This window comes from Rhipicephalus microplus, chromosome X (genome assembly GCF_043290135.1).
Source record: "Rhipicephalus microplus isolate Deutch F79 chromosome X, USDA_Rmic, whole genome shotgun sequence".
NCBI classification, from domain to species: Eukaryota; Metazoa; Arthropoda; class Arachnida; order Ixodida; family Ixodidae; genus Rhipicephalus; species Rhipicephalus microplus.
In genome coordinates, this window is record NC_134710.1 from 244,320,299 (window position 1) to 244,336,802 (window position 16,504).

General features: G+C 44.2%; 29 non-coding genes across 29 annotated transcripts; all 29 read right to left on the minus strand.

The window, feature by feature from the left end:
- Window positions 1-366: 366 nt before the first annotated feature.
- TRNAL-CAG (transfer RNA leucine (anticodon CAG)) lies at window positions 367-450 on the minus strand. The gene has a single exon. It is a non-coding gene; the product is annotated as a tRNA-Leu (tRNA).
- A 305-nt stretch (window positions 451-755) lies between these two features.
- TRNAL-CAG (transfer RNA leucine (anticodon CAG)) lies at window positions 756-839 on the minus strand. The gene has a single exon. It is a non-coding gene; the product is annotated as a tRNA-Leu (tRNA).
- A 306-nt stretch (window positions 840-1,145) lies between these two features.
- Window positions 1,146-1,229, minus strand: TRNAQ-UUG (transfer RNA glutamine (anticodon UUG)). Its single transcript has one exon. It is a non-coding gene; the product is annotated as a tRNA-Gln (tRNA).
- A 307-nt stretch (window positions 1,230-1,536) lies between these two features.
- TRNAL-CAG (transfer RNA leucine (anticodon CAG)) lies at window positions 1,537-1,620 on the minus strand. Its single transcript has one exon. It is a non-coding gene; the product is annotated as a tRNA-Leu (tRNA).
- Window positions 1,621-1,929: 309 nt separating this feature from the next.
- On the minus strand, window positions 1,930-2,013 carry TRNAL-CAG (transfer RNA leucine (anticodon CAG)). Its single transcript has one exon. It is a non-coding gene; the product is annotated as a tRNA-Leu (tRNA).
- A 308-nt stretch (window positions 2,014-2,321) lies between these two features.
- On the minus strand, window positions 2,322-2,405 carry TRNAL-CAG (transfer RNA leucine (anticodon CAG)). The gene has a single exon. It is a non-coding gene; the product is annotated as a tRNA-Leu (tRNA).
- Window positions 2,406-2,715: 310 nt separating this feature from the next.
- On the minus strand, window positions 2,716-2,799 carry TRNAL-CAG (transfer RNA leucine (anticodon CAG)). The gene has a single exon. It is a non-coding gene; the product is annotated as a tRNA-Leu (tRNA).
- A 701-nt stretch (window positions 2,800-3,500) lies between these two features.
- Window positions 3,501-3,584, minus strand: TRNAL-CAG (transfer RNA leucine (anticodon CAG)). Its single transcript has one exon. It is a non-coding gene; the product is annotated as a tRNA-Leu (tRNA).
- A 1,096-nt stretch (window positions 3,585-4,680) lies between these two features.
- On the minus strand, window positions 4,681-4,764 carry TRNAL-CAG (transfer RNA leucine (anticodon CAG)). The gene has a single exon. It is a non-coding gene; the product is annotated as a tRNA-Leu (tRNA).
- A 310-nt stretch (window positions 4,765-5,074) lies between these two features.
- Window positions 5,075-5,158, minus strand: TRNAL-CAG (transfer RNA leucine (anticodon CAG)). Its single transcript has one exon. It is a non-coding gene; the product is annotated as a tRNA-Leu (tRNA).
- Window positions 5,159-5,466: 308 nt separating this feature from the next.
- On the minus strand, window positions 5,467-5,550 carry TRNAL-CAG (transfer RNA leucine (anticodon CAG)). The gene has a single exon. It is a non-coding gene; the product is annotated as a tRNA-Leu (tRNA).
- A 310-nt stretch (window positions 5,551-5,860) lies between these two features.
- TRNAL-CAG (transfer RNA leucine (anticodon CAG)) lies at window positions 5,861-5,944 on the minus strand. The gene has a single exon. It is a non-coding gene; the product is annotated as a tRNA-Leu (tRNA).
- A 1,099-nt stretch (window positions 5,945-7,043) lies between these two features.
- On the minus strand, window positions 7,044-7,127 carry TRNAL-CAG (transfer RNA leucine (anticodon CAG)). The gene has a single exon. It is a non-coding gene; the product is annotated as a tRNA-Leu (tRNA).
- A 307-nt stretch (window positions 7,128-7,434) lies between these two features.
- On the minus strand, window positions 7,435-7,518 carry TRNAL-CAG (transfer RNA leucine (anticodon CAG)). Its single transcript has one exon. It is a non-coding gene; the product is annotated as a tRNA-Leu (tRNA).
- A 691-nt stretch (window positions 7,519-8,209) lies between these two features.
- On the minus strand, window positions 8,210-8,293 carry TRNAL-CAG (transfer RNA leucine (anticodon CAG)). Its single transcript has one exon. It is a non-coding gene; the product is annotated as a tRNA-Leu (tRNA).
- Window positions 8,294-8,985: 692 nt separating this feature from the next.
- Window positions 8,986-9,069, minus strand: TRNAL-CAG (transfer RNA leucine (anticodon CAG)). The gene has a single exon. It is a non-coding gene; the product is annotated as a tRNA-Leu (tRNA).
- A 313-nt stretch (window positions 9,070-9,382) lies between these two features.
- Window positions 9,383-9,466, minus strand: TRNAL-CAG (transfer RNA leucine (anticodon CAG)). The gene has a single exon. It is a non-coding gene; the product is annotated as a tRNA-Leu (tRNA).
- A 305-nt stretch (window positions 9,467-9,771) lies between these two features.
- TRNAL-CAG (transfer RNA leucine (anticodon CAG)) lies at window positions 9,772-9,855 on the minus strand. The gene has a single exon. It is a non-coding gene; the product is annotated as a tRNA-Leu (tRNA).
- A 1,083-nt stretch (window positions 9,856-10,938) lies between these two features.
- Window positions 10,939-11,022, minus strand: TRNAL-CAG (transfer RNA leucine (anticodon CAG)). Its single transcript has one exon. It is a non-coding gene; the product is annotated as a tRNA-Leu (tRNA).
- A 303-nt stretch (window positions 11,023-11,325) lies between these two features.
- TRNAL-CAG (transfer RNA leucine (anticodon CAG)) lies at window positions 11,326-11,409 on the minus strand. Its single transcript has one exon. It is a non-coding gene; the product is annotated as a tRNA-Leu (tRNA).
- Window positions 11,410-11,719: 310 nt separating this feature from the next.
- Window positions 11,720-11,803, minus strand: TRNAL-CAG (transfer RNA leucine (anticodon CAG)). The gene has a single exon. It is a non-coding gene; the product is annotated as a tRNA-Leu (tRNA).
- A 305-nt stretch (window positions 11,804-12,108) lies between these two features.
- Window positions 12,109-12,192, minus strand: TRNAL-CAG (transfer RNA leucine (anticodon CAG)). Its single transcript has one exon. It is a non-coding gene; the product is annotated as a tRNA-Leu (tRNA).
- A 296-nt stretch (window positions 12,193-12,488) lies between these two features.
- Window positions 12,489-12,572, minus strand: TRNAL-CAG (transfer RNA leucine (anticodon CAG)). Its single transcript has one exon. It is a non-coding gene; the product is annotated as a tRNA-Leu (tRNA).
- Window positions 12,573-12,879: 307 nt separating this feature from the next.
- TRNAL-CAG (transfer RNA leucine (anticodon CAG)) lies at window positions 12,880-12,963 on the minus strand. The gene has a single exon. It is a non-coding gene; the product is annotated as a tRNA-Leu (tRNA).
- Window positions 12,964-13,272: 309 nt separating this feature from the next.
- Window positions 13,273-13,356, minus strand: TRNAL-CAG (transfer RNA leucine (anticodon CAG)). Its single transcript has one exon. It is a non-coding gene; the product is annotated as a tRNA-Leu (tRNA).
- A 303-nt stretch (window positions 13,357-13,659) lies between these two features.
- On the minus strand, window positions 13,660-13,743 carry TRNAL-CAG (transfer RNA leucine (anticodon CAG)). The gene has a single exon. It is a non-coding gene; the product is annotated as a tRNA-Leu (tRNA).
- Window positions 13,744-14,442: 699 nt separating this feature from the next.
- On the minus strand, window positions 14,443-14,526 carry TRNAL-CAG (transfer RNA leucine (anticodon CAG)). Its single transcript has one exon. It is a non-coding gene; the product is annotated as a tRNA-Leu (tRNA).
- A 1,083-nt stretch (window positions 14,527-15,609) lies between these two features.
- TRNAL-CAG (transfer RNA leucine (anticodon CAG)) lies at window positions 15,610-15,693 on the minus strand. Its single transcript has one exon. It is a non-coding gene; the product is annotated as a tRNA-Leu (tRNA).
- Window positions 15,694-16,001: 308 nt separating this feature from the next.
- On the minus strand, window positions 16,002-16,084 carry TRNAL-CAG (transfer RNA leucine (anticodon CAG)). Its single transcript has one exon. It is a non-coding gene; the product is annotated as a tRNA-Leu (tRNA).
- Window positions 16,085-16,504: the final 420 nt, after the last annotated feature.

Below are 16,504 nucleotides of genomic sequence, written 5' to 3' on the forward strand. Positions count from 1 at the left end.
CGCCCGGATGCCCGGACTGCGACCTGAACGCAGCGCCTTGGACCGCTCAGCCATCCTGACATGCGGTTCGGCTGCTTTTGTCGAGAAATAAAACATATGACTAAAGTTTATTGAAAAAAAGAACAGGTATTGCGCGCGATAGAAGGAGTAATTGACATCACATGGCTGTTTTCAAAAGTGGCCTATCGAGCGCGCTGGAATTTTCGTGGCCAAAAAATGAAAGTAGTGAACGCCGCGGAAAAAATTTTGTGCCGATAGGTATACACATTTATCTGTATTATGACTCCTAAATGTCTGTACCGGTACGCCCAGCCACCTAGCTAATAAACAATAGTCATTACTCACACAGCTGAAGCAAAACATAACTGTCAGAAGTGGGATTCGAACCCACGCCCGGAAGTCCGGACTGCGACCTGAACGCAGCGCCTTGGACCGCTCGGCCAACCTGACGTGCGGTTCGGCTGCTTTTGTCGAGAAATAAAACATATGACTAAAGTTTATTGAAAAAAAAGAACAGATATTGCGCACGATAGAAGGAGTAATTGACATCACATGGCTATTTTCAGAAGTGGCCTATCAGGCGCGTTGGAATTTTCGTCGCCAAAAATTGAAAGTAATGAACGCCGCGGAAAAGAAATTTTGTGCCGATAGGTATACACATCTGTATTATGACTCCTAAATGTCTGTACCGGTACGCCCAGCAACCTTGCTAATAAACAATAGTCATTACTCACACAGCTGAAGCAAAACATAAGTGTCAGAAGTGGGATTCGAACCCACGCCCGGAAGACCGGACTGCGACCTGAACGCAGCGCCGTGGACCGCTCGGCAACCCTGACATGCGGTTCGGCTGCTTTTGTCGAGAAATAAAACATGACTGAAGTTTATTTAAAGAAAGAACAGGTATTGCGTGCGATAGAAGAAGTAATTGACATCACATGGATATTTTCAAAAGTGGCCTTCAAGCGCACTGGCATTTTCGTCGCCAAAAAATTGAAAGTAATGAACGCCGCGGCAAAGAAATTTTGTGCCGATAGGTATACACATTTTTCTGTATTATGACTCCTAAATGTCTGTACCAGTGCGCCCAGCCACCTAGCTAATAAACAATAGTCATTACTCACACAGCTGAAGCAAAACATAGGTGTCAGAAGTGGGATTCAAACCCACGCCCGGCAGACCGGACTGCGACCAAAACGCAGCGCCGTGGACCGCTCGGCAACCCTGACATGCAGTTCGGCTGCTTTTGTCGAGAAATAAAACATGACTGAAGTTTATTTAAAGAAAGAACAGGTATTGCGTGCGATAGAAGAAGTAATTGACATCACATGGATATTTTCAAAAGTGCCCTATCAAGCGCGCTGGAATTTTCGTCGCAAAAAAAGTGAAAGTAATGAACGCTGCGGAAAATAATTTTTGTGCCGACAGGTACACACATTTATCTGTAATATGACTCCTAAATGTCTGTACCGGTACGCCCAGCCACCTAGCTAATAAACAATAGTCATTACTCACACAGCTGAAGCAAAGCATAAGTGCCAGAATTGGGATTCGAACCCACGCCCAGAAGACCGGACTGCGACCTGAACGCAGCGCCTTGGACCGCTCGGCCATCCTGACATGCGGTTCGGCTGCTTTTGTCGATAAATAAAACATATGACTAAAGTTTATTGAAAAAAAAGAAAAGGTATTGCGCACGATAGAAGGAGTAATTGACATCACATGGCTATTTTCAGAAGTGGCCTATCAAGCGCGTTGGAATTTTCGTCGCCAAAAATTGAAAGTAATGAACGCCTCGGAAAAGAAATTTTGTGCCGATAGGTATACACATTTATCTGTATTATGACTCCTAAATGTCTGTACCAGTACGCCCAGCAACCTTGCTAATAAACAATAATCATTACTCACACAGCTGAAGCAAAACATAAGTGTCAGAAGTGGGATTCGAACCCACGCCCGTAAGTCCGGACTGCGACCTGAACGCAGCGCCTTCGACCGCTCGGCCATCCTGACATGCGATTCGGCTGCTTTTGTCGATAAATAAAACATATGACTAAAGTTTATTGAAAAAAAAAACAGGTATTGCGCACGATAGAAGGAGTAATTGACATCACATGGCTATTTTCAGAAGTGGCCTATCAAGCGCGTTGGAATTTTCGTCGCCAAAAATTGAAAGTAATGAACGCCTCGGAAAAGAAATTTTGTGCCGATAGGTATACACATTTATCTGTATTATGACTCCTAAATGTCTGTACCGGTACGCCCAGCAACCTTGCTAATAAACAATAATCATTACTCACACAGCTGAAGCAAAACATAAGTGTCAGAAGTGGGATTCGAACCAACGCCCGTAAGACCGGACTGCGACCTGAACGCAGCGCCTTGGACCGCTCGGCCATCCTGACATGTGGTTTGGCTGCTTTTGTCGAGAAATAAAACATATGACTAATGTTTATTTAAAAAAAGAACAGGTATTGCTCGCGATAGAAAGAGTAAATGACATCACATGGCTATTTTCAAAACTGGCCTATCAAGCGCGCTAGAGCTTTCGTCGCGAAAAAAAGTGAAAGTAATGAGCGCTGTGGAAAAGAAATTTTGTGCCGATATGTATTCACATTTATCTGTATTATTACTCCTAAATGTCTGTACCGGTACGCCCAGCCACCCAGCTAATAAACAGTAGTCATTACTCACACAGCTGAAGCAAAACATAACTGTCAGAAGTGGGATTCGAACCCACGCCCGTAAGTCCGGACTGCGACCTGAACGCAGCGCCTTCGACCGCTCGGCCATCCTGACATGCGGCTCGGCTGCTTTTGTCGATAAATAAAACATATGACTAAAGTTTATTGAAAAAAAGAACAGGTATTGCGCACGATAGAAGGAGTATTTGACATCACATGGCTATTTTCAGAAGTGGCCTATCCAGCGCGTTGGAATTTTCGTCGCCAAAAATTGAAAGTAATGAACGCCTTGGAAAAGAAATTTTGTGCCGATAGGTATACACATTTATCTGTATTATGACTCCTAAATGTCTGTACCGGTACGCCCAGCAACCTTGCTAATAAACAATAATCATTACTCACACAGCTGAAGCAAAACATAAGTGTGAGATGTGGGATTCGAACCCACGCCCGTAAGACCGGACTGCGACCTGAACGCAGCGCCTTGAACCGCTCGGCCATCCTGACATGTGGTTTGGCTGCTTTTGTCGAGAAATAAAACATATGACTAATGTTCATTTAAAAAAAGAACAGGTATTGCTCGCGATAGAAGGAGTAAATGACATCACATGGCTATTTTCAAAACTGGCCTATCAAGCGCGCTAGAGTTTTCGTCGCGAAAAAAGTGAAAGTAATGAGCGCTGTGGAAAAGAAATTTTGTGGCGATATGTATTCACATTTATCAGTATTATTACTCCTAAATGTCTGTACCGGTACGCCCAGCCACCTAGCTAATAAACAATAGTCATTACTCACACAGCTGAAGCAAAACATAGGTGTCAGAAGTGGGATTCGAACCCACGCCCGGAAGACCGGACTGCGACCTGAACGCAGCGCCTTGGACCGCTCGGCCATCCTGACATGCGGTTCGGCTGCTTTTGTCGATAAATAAAACATATGACTAAAATTTATTGAAAAAAAGAACAGGTATTGCGCGCGATAGAAGGAGTAATTGACATCACATGGCTGTTTTCAAAAGTGGCCTATCAAGCGCGCTGGAATTTTGGTCGCGAAAAAAAGTGAAAGTAATGAACGCTGTGGAAAAAAAATTTTTGTGCCGATAGGTATTCACATTTATCTGTAATATGACTCCTAAATGTCTGTACCGGTACGCCCAGCCACCTAGCTAATAAACAATAGTCATTACTCACACAGCTGAAGCAAAACATAAGTGTCAGCAGTGGGATTCGAACCCACGCCAGGAAGACCGGACTGCGACCTGAACGCAGCAGCGCCTTGGACGCTCGGTCATCCTGACATGCGGTTTGGCTGCTTTTGTCGAGAAATAAAACATATGACTAAAGCTTTTTAAAAAAGAACAGGTATTGCGCGCGATAGAAAGAATAATTCACATCACACGGCTATTTTCAAAAGAGGCCTTCAAGCGCACTGGCATTTTCGTCGCGAAAAAAATTGAAAGTAATGAATGCTGCGGAAAATAATCTTTGTGCCGACAGGTATACACATTTATCTGTATTATGACTCCTAAATGTCTGTACCGGTACGCCCAGCCACCTAGCTATTAAACAATAGTCATTACTCACACAGCTGAAGCGAAGCATAGGTGCCAGAATTTGATGCGAACCCACGCCCGGATGCCCCGACTGCGACCTGAACGCAGCGCCTTGGACCGCTCGGCCATCCTGACATGCGGTTCGACTGCTTTTGTCGAGAAATAAAACATATGACTAAAGTTTATTGAAAAAAAGAACAGGTATTGCGCGCGATAGAAGGAGTAATTGACATCACATGGCTCTTTTCAAAAGTGGCCTATCAAGCGCGCTGGAATTTTCGTGGCCAAAAAAAATGAAAGTAATGAACGCCGCGGAAAAACATTTTTGTGCCGATAGGTATTCACATTTATCTGTATTATGACTCTTAAAGTCTGTACCGGTACGCCCAGCCACCTAGCTAATAAACAATAGTCATTACTCACACAGCTGAAGCAAAACATAACTGTCAGAAGTGGGACTCGAACCCACGCCCGGAAGTCCGGACTGCGACCTGAACGCTGCGCCTTGGACCGCTCGGCCATCCTGACATGCGGTTCGGCTGCTTTTGTCAAGAAAGAAAAGATATAACTAAAGTTTATTTAAAAAAAGAACAGGTATTGCGCGCGATAGAAGGAGTAAATGCCATCACATTGCTATTTTCAAAAGTGGCTTATCAAGCGCGCTGGAGTTTTGGTCGCGAAAAAAATTGAAAGTAATGAACGCTGCGGAAAATAATTTTTGTGCCGACAGGTACACACATTTATATGTATTATGACTCCTAAATGTCTGTACCAGTACGCCCAGCGACCCAGCTAATAAACAATAGTCATTACTCACACAGCTGAAGCAAAACATAACTGTCAGAAGTGGGATTCGAACCCACGCCCGTAAGTCCGGACTGCGACCTGAACGCAGCGCCTCCGACCGCTCGGCCATCCTGACATGCGGTTCGGCTGCTTTTGTCGATAAATAAAACATATGACTAAAGTTTATTGAAAAAAAGAACAGGTATTGCGCACGATAGAAGGAGTAATTGACATCACATGGCTATTTTCAGAAGTGGCCTATTAAGCGCGTTGGAATTTTCGTCGCCAAAAATTGAAAGTAATGAACGCCTCGGAAAAGAAATTTTGTGCCGATAGGTATACACATTTATCTGTATTATGACTCCTAAATGTCTGTACCGGTACGCCCAGCAACCTTGCTAATAAACAATAATCATTACTCACACAGCTGAAGCAAAACATAAGTGTCAGAAGTGGGATTCGAACCCACGCCCGTAAGACCGGACTGCGACCTGAACGCAGCGCCTTGGACCGCTCGGCCATCCTGACATGTGGTTTGGCCGCTTTTGTCGAGAAATAAAACATATCACTAATGTTTATTTAAGAAAAGAACAGGTATTGCTCGCGATAGAAGGAGTAAATGACATCACATGGCTATTTTTAAAACTGGCCTATCAAGCGCGCTAGAGTTTTCGTCGCGAAAAAAAGTGAAAGTAATGAGCGCTGTGGAAAAGAAATTTTGTGCCGATATGTATTCACATTTATCTGTATTATTACTCCTAAATGTCTGTACCGGTACGCCCAGCCACCTAGCTAATAAACAATAGTCATTACTCACACAGATGAAGCAAAACATAGGTGTCAGAAGTGGGAATCGAACCCACGCCCGGAAGACCGGACTGCGACCTGAACGCAGCGCCTTGGACCGCTCGGCCATCCTGACATGCGGTTCGGCTGCTTTTGTCGATAAATAAAACATATGACTAAAGTTTATTGAAAAAAAAAGAACAGGTATTGCGCGCGATAGAAGGAGTAATTGACATCACATGGCTGTTTTCAAAAGTGGCCTATCAAGCGCACTGGAATTTTGGTCGCGAAAAAAAGTGAAAGTAATGAACGCTGTGGAAAAAAAATTTTTGTGCCGATAGGTATTCACATTTATCTGTAATATGGCTCCTAAATGTCTGTACCGGTACGCCCAGCCACCTAGCTAGTAAACAATAGTCATTACTCACACAGCTGAAGCAAAACATAAGTGTCAGCAGTGGGATTCGAACCCACGCCAGGAAGACCGGACTGCGACCTGAACGCAGCAGCGCCTTGGACCGCTCGGTCATCCTGACATGCGGTTTGGCTGCTTTTGTCGAGAAATAAAACATATGACTAAAGCTTTTTAAAAAAGAACAGGTATTGTGCGCGATAGAAAGAATAATTCACATCACACGGCTAATTTCAAAAGTGGCCTTCAAGGGCACTGGCATTTTCGTCGCGAAAAAAATTGAAAGTAATGAATGCTGCGGAAAATAATTTTTGTGCCGACAGGTATACACATTTATCTGTATTATGACACCTAAATGTCTGTACCGGTACGCCCAGCCACCTAGCTAATAAACAATAGTCATTACTCACACAGCTGAAGCAAAGCATAGGTGCCAGAATTGGGATGCGAACCCACGCCCGGATGCCCCGACTGCGACCTGAACGCAGCGCCTTGGACCGCTCGGCCATCCTGACATGCGGTTCAACTGCTTTTGTCGAGAAATAAAACATATGACTAAAGTTTATTGAAAAAAAGAACAGGTATTGCGCGCGATAGAAGGAGTAATTGACATCACATGGCTGTTTTCAAAAGTGGCCTATCAAGCGCTGGAATTTTCGTGGCCAAAAAAAATGAAAGTAATGAACGCCGCGGAAAAACATTTTTGTGCCGATAGGTATTCACATTTATCTGTATTATGACTCCTAAAAGTCTGTACCGGCACGCCCAGCCACCTAGCTAATAAACAATAGTCATTACTCACACAGCTGAAGCAAAACATAACTGTCAGAAGTGGGACTCGAACCCACGCCCGGAAGTCCGGACTGCGACCTGAACGCAGCGCCTTGGACCGCTCGGCCATCCTGACATGCGGTTCGGCTGCTTTTGTCGAGAAATAAAACATATGACTAAAGTTTATTTAAAAAAAGAACAGGTATTGCGCGCGATAGAAGGAGTAATTGACATCACATGGCTGTTTTCAAAAGTGGCCTATCAAGCGCGCTGAATTTTCGTCGCAAAAAAAGTGAAAGTAATGAACGCTGTGGAAAAAATTTTTGTGCCGAAAGGTATTCACATTTATCTGTATTATGACTCCTAAATGTCTGTACCGGCACGCCCAGCCACCTAGCTAATAAACAATAGTCATTACCCACACAGCTGAAGCAAAACATAACTGTCAGAAGTGGGACTCGAACCCACGCCCGGAAGTCAGGACTGCGACCTGAACGCAGCGCCTTGGACTACTCGGCCATCCTGACATGCGGTTCGGCTGCTTTTGTCGTGAAATAAAAGATATGACTAAAGCTTAAAAAAAAAGAACAGGTATTGCGCGCAATAGAAGGAATAATTGACATCACACGGCTATTTTCAAAAGTGGCCTTCAAGCGCATTGGCATTTTCGTCGCGAAAAAAATTGAAAGTAATGAACGCTGCGGAAATTAATTTTTGGTATACACATTTATCTGTATTATGACTCCTAATCGTCTGTACCGGTACGCCCAGCCACCTAGCTAATTAACAATAGTCATTACTCACACAGCTGAAGCAAAACATAAGTGTCAGAAGTGGGATTCGTACCCACGCCCTGAAGACCGGACTGCGACCTGAACGCAGTGCCCTGGACCGCTCCGCCATCCTGACATGCGGTTTGGCTGCTTTTGTCGAGAAATATAACATATGACTAAAGTTTATGGAAAAAAAGAACAGGTGTTGCGTGCGATAGAAGGAGTAATTGACATCACATAGCTATTTTCAAAAGTGGCCTATCAAGCGCACTGGAATTTCCGTCGCCAAAAAAATGAAAGTAATGAACGCCGCGGCAAACTAATTTTGTGCCGATAGGTATACACAATTTTCTGTATTATGACTCCTAAATGTCTGTACCGGTGCGCCCAGCCACCTAGCTAATAAACAATAGTCATTACTCACATAGCTGAAGCAAAACATAACTGTCAGAAGTGGGATTCGAACCCACGCCCGGAAGTCCGGACTGCGACCTGAACGCAGCGCCTTGGACCACTCGGCCATCCTGACATGCGGTATTTTGTCGTGAAATAAAAGATATGACTAAAGCTTAAAAAAAAGAACAGGTATTGCGCGCAATAGAAGCAGTAAATGACATCACATGGCTTTTTTCAAAAGTGGCCTATCAAGCGCGCTGGAATTTTCGTCGCGAAAAAAAGTGAAAGTAATGAACGCCGTGGGAAAGAATTTTCGTGCCGATAGGTATACACAATTCTCTGTATTATGACTCCTAAATGTCTGTACCGGTACGCCCAGCCACCTAGCTAATAAACAATAGTCATTACTCACACAGCTGAAGCAAAACATAACTGTCAGAAGTGGGACTCGAACCCACGCCCGGAAGTCCGGACTGCGACCTGAACGCGCCTTGGACCGCTCGGCCATCCTGACATGCGGTTCGGCTGCTTTTGTCGAGAAATAAAAGATATAACTGAAGTTTATTTAAAACAAGAACAGGTATTGCGCGCGATAGAAGGAGTGAATGCCATCACATGGATATTTTCAAAAGTGGCCTATCAAGCGCGCTGGAATTTTCGTCGCCAAAAAAATGAAAGTAATGAACGCTGTGGAAAAAAAAATTTTTGTGCCGAGAGGTATTCACATTTATCTGTATTATGACTCCTAAATGTCTGTACCGGCACGCCCAGCCACCTAGCTAATAAACAATAGTCATTACTCACACAGCTGAAGCAAAATATAACTGTCAGAAGTGGGACTCGAACCCACGCCCGGAAGTCCGGACTGCGACCTGAACGCAGCGCCTTGGACCGCTCGGCCATCCTGACATGCGGTTCGGCTACATTTGTCGAGAAATAAAAGATGTAACTAAAGTTTATTTAAAAAAAAGAACAGGTATTGCGCGCGATAGAAGGAGTAAATGCCATCTCATGGCTATTTTCAAAAGTGGCCTATCAAGCGCGCTGGAGTTTTGGTCGCGAAAAAAAGTGAAAGTAATGAACGCTCTGGAAAAATTTTTTTTTGTGCCGATAGGTATTCACATTTATCTGTAATATGACTCCTAAATGTCTGTACCGGTACGCCCAGCCACCTAGCTAATAAACAATAGTCATTACTCACACAGCTGAAGCAAAACATAGGTGTCAGAAGTGGGATTCGAACCCACGCCCGGAAGACCGGACTGCGACCTGAACGCAGCGCCGTGGACCGCTCGGCAACCCTGACATGCAGTTCGGCTGCTTTTGTCGAGAAATAAAACCTGACTGAAGTTTATTTAAAAAAAGAACAGCTATTGCGTGCGATAGAAGAAGTAATTGACATCACTAGGATATTTTCAAAAGTGCCCTATAAGCGCGCTGGAATTTTCGTCGCAAAAGAAGTGAAAGTAATGAACGCTGTGGAAAAAATTTTTGTGCCGAAAGTTATTCACATTTATCTGTATTATAACTCCTAAATGTCTGTACCGGCACGCCCAGCCACCTAGCTAATAAACAATAGTCATTACCCACACAGCTGAAGCAAAACATAACTGTCAGAAGTGGGACTCGAACCCACGCCCGGAAGTCAGGACTGCGACCTGAACGCAGCGCCTTGGACCACTCGGCCATCCTGACATGCGGTTCGGCAGCTTTTGTCGTGAAATAAAAGATATGACTAAAGCTTAAAAAAAGAACAGGTATTGCGCGCAATAGAAGGAATAATTGACATCACACGGCTATTTTCAAAAGTGGCCTTCAAGCGCACTGGCATTTTCGTCGCGAAAAAAATTGAAAGTAATGAACGCTGCGGAAATTAATTTTTGGTTTACACATTTATCTGTATTATGACTCCTAATCGTCTGTACCGGTACGCCCAGCCACCTAGCTAATAAACAATAGTCATTACTCACACAGCTGAAGCAAAACATAAGTGTCAGAAGTGGGATTCGAACCAACGCCCGGAAGTCCGGACTGCGACCAGAACGCGCCTTGGACCGCTCGGCCATCCTGACATGCGGTTCGGCTGCTTTTGTCGAGAAATAAAAGATATAACTGAAGTTTATTTAAAAAAAAGAACAGGTATTGCGCGCGATAGAAGCAGTAAATGACATCACATGGCTATTTTCAAAAGTGGCCTATCAAGCGCGCTGGAATTTTCGTCGCGCAAAAAAGTGAAAGTAATGAACGTTGTGGGAAAGAATTTTTGTGCCGATAGGTATTCACAATTCTCTGTATTATGACTCTTAAAGTCTGTACCGGTACGCCCAGCCACCAAGCTAATAAACAATAGTCATTACTCACACAGCTGAAGCAAAGCATAAGTGCCAGAATGGGGATGCGAACCCACGCGCGGATGCCCGGACTGCGACCTGAACGCAGCGCCTAGGACCGCTCGGCCATCCTGACATGCGGTTCGGCTGCTTTTGTCGAGAATTAAAACATATGACTAAAGTTTATTTGAAAAAAGAACAGGCATTGCGTGCGGTACAAGGAGTAAATGCCATCACATGGCTCTTTTCAAAAGTGGCCTATCAAGCGCGCTGGAGTTTTGGTCGCGAAAAAAAGTGAAAGTAATGAACGCTCTGGAAAAATTTTTTTTTGTGCCGATAGGTATTCACATTTATCTGTAATATGACTCCTAAATGTCTGTACCGGTACGCCCAGCCACCTAGCTAATAAACAATAGTCAATACTCACACAGCTGAAGCAAAACAGAAGTGTCAGAAGTGGGATTCGAACCCACGCCCGGAAGACCGGACTGCGACCTGAACGCAGCGCCTTGGACCGCCCGGCCATCCTAACGGTTCGGCTGCTTTTGTCGAGAAATAAAACATATGACTAAAGCTTTTTAAAAAAGAACAGGTATTGCGCGCGATAGAAAGAACAATTAACATCACACGGCTATTTTCAAAAGTGGCCTTCAAGCGCACTGCCATTTTCGTCGCGAAAAAAATTGAAAGTAATGAACGCTGCGGAAAATAATTTTTGTGTCGACAGGTATACACATTCATCTGTATTATGACTCCTAAATGTCTGTACCGGTACGCCCAGCCACCTAGCTAATAAACAATAGTCATTACTCACACAGCTGAAGCAAAACATAACTGTCAGAAGTGGGATTCGATCCCACGCCCGTAAGTCCGGACTGCGACCTGAACGCAGCGCCTTGGACCGCTCGGCCATCCTGACATGCGGTTCGGCTGCTTTTGTCGAGAAATAAAACATATGACTAAAGTTTATTGAAAAAAAGAACAGGTATTGCTCGCGATAGAAGGAGTAAATGACATCACATGGCTATTTTCAAAACTGGCCTATCAAGCGCGCTAGAGTTTTCGTCGCGAAAAAAAGTGAAAGTAATGAGCGCTGTGGAAAAGAAATTTTGTGCCGATATGTATTCACATTTATCTGTATTATTACTCCTAAATGTCTGTACCGGTACGCCCAGCCACCTAGCTAATAAACAATAGTCATTACTCACACAGCTGAAGCAAAACATAGGTGTCAAAAGTGGGATTCGAACCCACGCCCGGAAGACCGGACTGCGACCTGAACGCAGCGCCGTGGACCGCTCGGCAACCCTGACATGCAGTTCGGCTGCTTTTGTCGAGAAATAAAACCTGACTGAAGTTTATTTAAAAAAAGAACAGCTATTGCGTGCGATAGAAGAAGTAATTGACATCACATGGATATTTTCAAAAGTGCCCTATAAGCGCGCTGGAATTTTCGTCGCAAAAAAAGTGAAAGTAATGAACGCTGTGGAAAAAATTTTTGTGCCGAAAGGTATTCACATTTATCTGTATTATGACTCCTAAATGTCTGTACCGGCACGCCCAGCCACCTAGCTAATAAACAATAGTCATTACCAACACAGCTGAAGCAAAACATAACTGTCAGAAGTGGGACTCGAACCCACGCCCGGAAGTCAGGACTGCGACCTGAACGCAGCGCCTTGGACCACTCGGCCATCCTGACATGCGGTTCGGCTGCTTTTGTCGTGAAATAAAAGATATGACTAAAGCTTAAAAAAAAGAACAGGTATTGCGCACAATAGAAGGAATAATTGACATCACACGGCAATTTCAAAAGTGGCCTACAAGCGCACTGGCATTTTCGTCGCGAAAATTGTGAAAGTAATGAACGCTGTGGAAAAAAAAATTTTTGTGCCGACATTTATCTGTAATATGACTCCTAAATGTCTGTACCGGTACGCCCAGCCACCTAGCTAATAAACAATAGTCATTACTCACACAGCTGAAGCAAAACGTAAGTGTCAGCAGTGGGATTCGAACCCACGCCCGGAAGACCGGACTGCGACCTGAACGCAGTGCCTTGGACCGCTCGGTCATCCTGACATGCGGTTTGGCTGCTTTTGTCGAGAAATAAAACATATGACTAAAGCTTTTTAAAAAAGAACAGGTATTGCGCGCGATAGAAAGAACAATTAACATCACACGGCTATTTTCAAAAGTGGCCTTCAAGCGCACTGCCATTTTCGTCGCGAAAAAAATTGAAAGTAATGAACGCTGCGGAAAATAATTTTTGTGTCGACAGGTATACACATTCATCTGTACTATGACTCCTAAATGTCTGTACCGGTACGCCCAGCCACCTAGCTAATAAACAATAGTCATTACTCACATAGCTGAAGCAAAACATAACTGTCAGAAGTGGGATTCGAACCCACGCCCGGAAGTCCGGACTGCGACCTGAACGCAGTTCCTTAGACCGGTCGGCCATCCTGACATGCGGTTTGGCTGCTTTTGTCGAGAAATAAAACATGACTGAAGTTTATTTAAAAAAAGAACAGGTATTGCGCGCGATAGAAGGAGTAATTGACATCACATGGATATTTTCAAAAGTGCCCTATCAAGCGCGCAGGAATTTTCGTCACAAAAAAAGTGAAAGTATTGAACGCTGTGGAAAAAAAAATTTTTTTGCCGATAGGTATTCACATTTATCTGTATTATGACTCCTAAATGTCTGTACCGGCACGCCCAGCCACCTAGCTAATAAACAATAGTCATTACTCACACAGCTGAAGCAAAATATAACTGTCAGAAGTGGGACTCGAACCCACGCCCGGAAGTCCGGACTGCGACCTGAACGCAGCGCCTTGGACCGCTCGGCCATCCTGACATGCGGTTCGGCTACTTTTGTCGAGAAATAAAAGATATAACTAAAGTTTATTTAAAAAAAAGAACAGGTATTGCGCGCGATAGAAGGAGTAAATGCCATCACATGGCTATTTTCAAAAGTGGCCTATCAAGCGCGCTGGAGTTTTGGTCGCGAAAAAAAGTGAAAGTAATGAACGCTCTGGAAAAAAAAATTTTTGTGCCGACATTTATCTGTAATATGACTCCTAAATGTCTGTACCGGTACGCCCAGCCACCTAGCTAATAAACAATAGTCATTACTCACACAGCTGAAGCAAAACGTAAGTGTCAGCAGTGGGATTCGAACCCACGCCCGGAAGACCGGACTGCGACCTGAACGCAGTGCCTTGGACCGCTCGGTCATCCTGACATGCGGTTTGGCTGCTTTTGTCGAGAAATAAAACATATGACTAAAGCTTTTTAAAAAAGAACAGGTATTGCGCGCGATAGAAAGAACAATTAACATCACACGGCTATTTTCAAAAGTGGCCTTCAAGCGCACTGCCATTTTCGTCGCGAAAAAAATTGAAAGTAATGAACGCTGCGGAAAATAATTTTTGTGTCGACAGGTATACACATTCATCTGTACTATGACTCCTAAATGTCTGTACCGGTACGCCCAGCCACCTAGCTAATAAACAATAGTCATTACTCACACAGCTGAAGCAAAACATAACTGTCAGAAGTGGGATTCAATCCCACGCCCGTAAGTCCGGACTGCGACCTGAACGCCGCGCCTTGGACCGCTCGGCCACCCTAACATGCGGCTCGGCTGCTTTTGTCGAGAAATAAAACATATGACTAAAGTTTATTGAAAAAATGAACAGGTATTGCGCACGATAGAAGGAGTAATTGACATCACATGGCTATTTTCAGAAGGGGCCTATCAAGCGCGTTGCAATTTTCGTCGCTAAAAATTGAAAGTAATGAACGCCGCGGAAAAGAAATTTTGTGCCGATAGGTATACACATTTATCTGTATTATGAGTTCTAAATGTCTGTACCGGTACGCCCAGCAACCTTGCTAATAAACAATAGTCATTACTCACACAGCTGAAGCAAAACATAAGTGTCAGAAGTGGGATTCGAACCCTCGCCCGTAAGACCGGACTGCGACCTGAACGCAGCGCCTTGGACCGCTCGGCCATCCTGACATGCGGTTCGGCTGCTTTTGTCGTGAAATAAAAGATATGACTAACGCTTAAAAAAAAAGAACAGGTATTGCGCGCAACAGAAGGAATAATTGACATCACACGGCTATTTTCAAAAGTGGCCTTCAAGCACACTGGCATTTTCGTCGCGAAAAAAATTGAAAGTAATGAACGCTACGGAAATTAAATTTTGGTATACAAATTTATCTGTATTATGACTCCTAATCGTCTGTACCGGTACGCCCAGCCACCTAGCTAATTAACAATAGTCATTACTCACACAGCTGAAGCAAAACATAAGTGTCAGAAGTGGGATTCGAACCAACGCCCTGAAGTCCGGACTGCAACCTGAACGCAGTGCCTCGGTCCGCTCGGTCATCCTGACATGCGGTTTGGCTGCTTGTGTCGAGAAATAAAAGATATGACTGAAGTTTATTTAAAAAAAGAACAGGAATTGCGCGCGATAGAAGCAGTAAATGACATCACATGGCTATTTTCAAAAGTGGCCTTCAAGCGCACTGGCATTTTCGTCGCGAAAAATGTGAAAGTAATGAACGCTGTGGAAAAGAATTTTTGTGCCGACAGGTTCACACATTTATCTGTATTATGACTCCTAAATGTCTGTACCGGTACACCCAGCCACCTAGCTAATAAACAATAGTCATTACTCACACAGCTGAAGCAAAACATAAGTGTCAGAAGTGGGATTCGTACCCACGCCCTGAAGACCGGACTGCGACCTTAACGCAGTGCCCTGGGCCGCTCCGCCATCCTGACATGCGGTTTGGCTGCTTTTGTCGAGAAATAAAACATATGACTAAAGTTTATGGAAAAAAAGAACAGGTGTTGCGTGCAATAGAAGGAGTTATTGACATCACATAGCTATTTTCAAAAGTGGCCTATCAAGCGCGCTGGAATTTTCGTCGCCAAAAAAATGAAAGTAATGAACGCCGCGGCAAAGAAATTTTGTGCCGATAGGTATACACATTTGTCTGTATTATGACTCCTAAATGTCTGTACCGGTGCGCCCAGCCACCTTGCTAATAAGCAATAGTCATTACTCACATAGCTGAAGCAAAACATAACTGTCAGAAGTGGGATTCGAACCCACGCCCGGAAATCCGGACTGCGACCTGAACGCAGCGCCTTAGACCGCTCGGCCATCCTGACATGCGGTTCGGCTGCTTTTGTCGAGAAATAAAACATATGACTAAACCTATTTAAAAAAGAACAGGTATTGCGCGCGTTAGAAGCAGTAAATGACATCACATGTCTATTTTCAAAAGTGGCCTATCAAGCGCGCTGGAATTTTCGTCGCGAAAAAAAGTGAAAGTAATGAACGCCTTGGGAAAGAATTTTCGTGCCGATAGGTATACACAATTCTCTGTATTATGACTCCTAAATGTCTGTACCGGTACGCCCAGCCACCTAGCTAATAAACAATAGTCATTACTCACACAGCTGAAGCAAAACTTGAGTGTCAAAGTGGGATTCGAACCCACGCCCTGAAGACCGGACTGCGACCTGAACGCAGTGCCTTGGACCACTCGGCCATCCTGACATGCGGTTTGGCTGCTTCTGTCGAGAAATAAAAGATATGACTAAAGTTTATTTAAAAAAAGAACAGGTATAGCGCACGATAGAAGGAGTAAATGCCATCACATGGCTATTTTCAAAAGTGGCCTATCAAGCGCGCTGGAGTTTTGGTCGCGAAAAAAAGTGAAATGAACGCTGTGGAAAAATATTTTTGTGCCGATAGGTATTCACATTTATCTGTATTATGACTCTTAAAGTCTGTACCGGTACGCCCAGCCACCTAGCTAATAAACAATAGTCATTACTCACACAGCTGAAGCAAAGCATAAGTGCCAGAATTGGGATGCGAACCCACGCCCGGATGCCCGGACTGCGACCTGAACGCAGCGCCTTGGACCGCTGGGCCATCCTGACATGAGGTTCGGCTGCTTTTGTCGAGAAATAA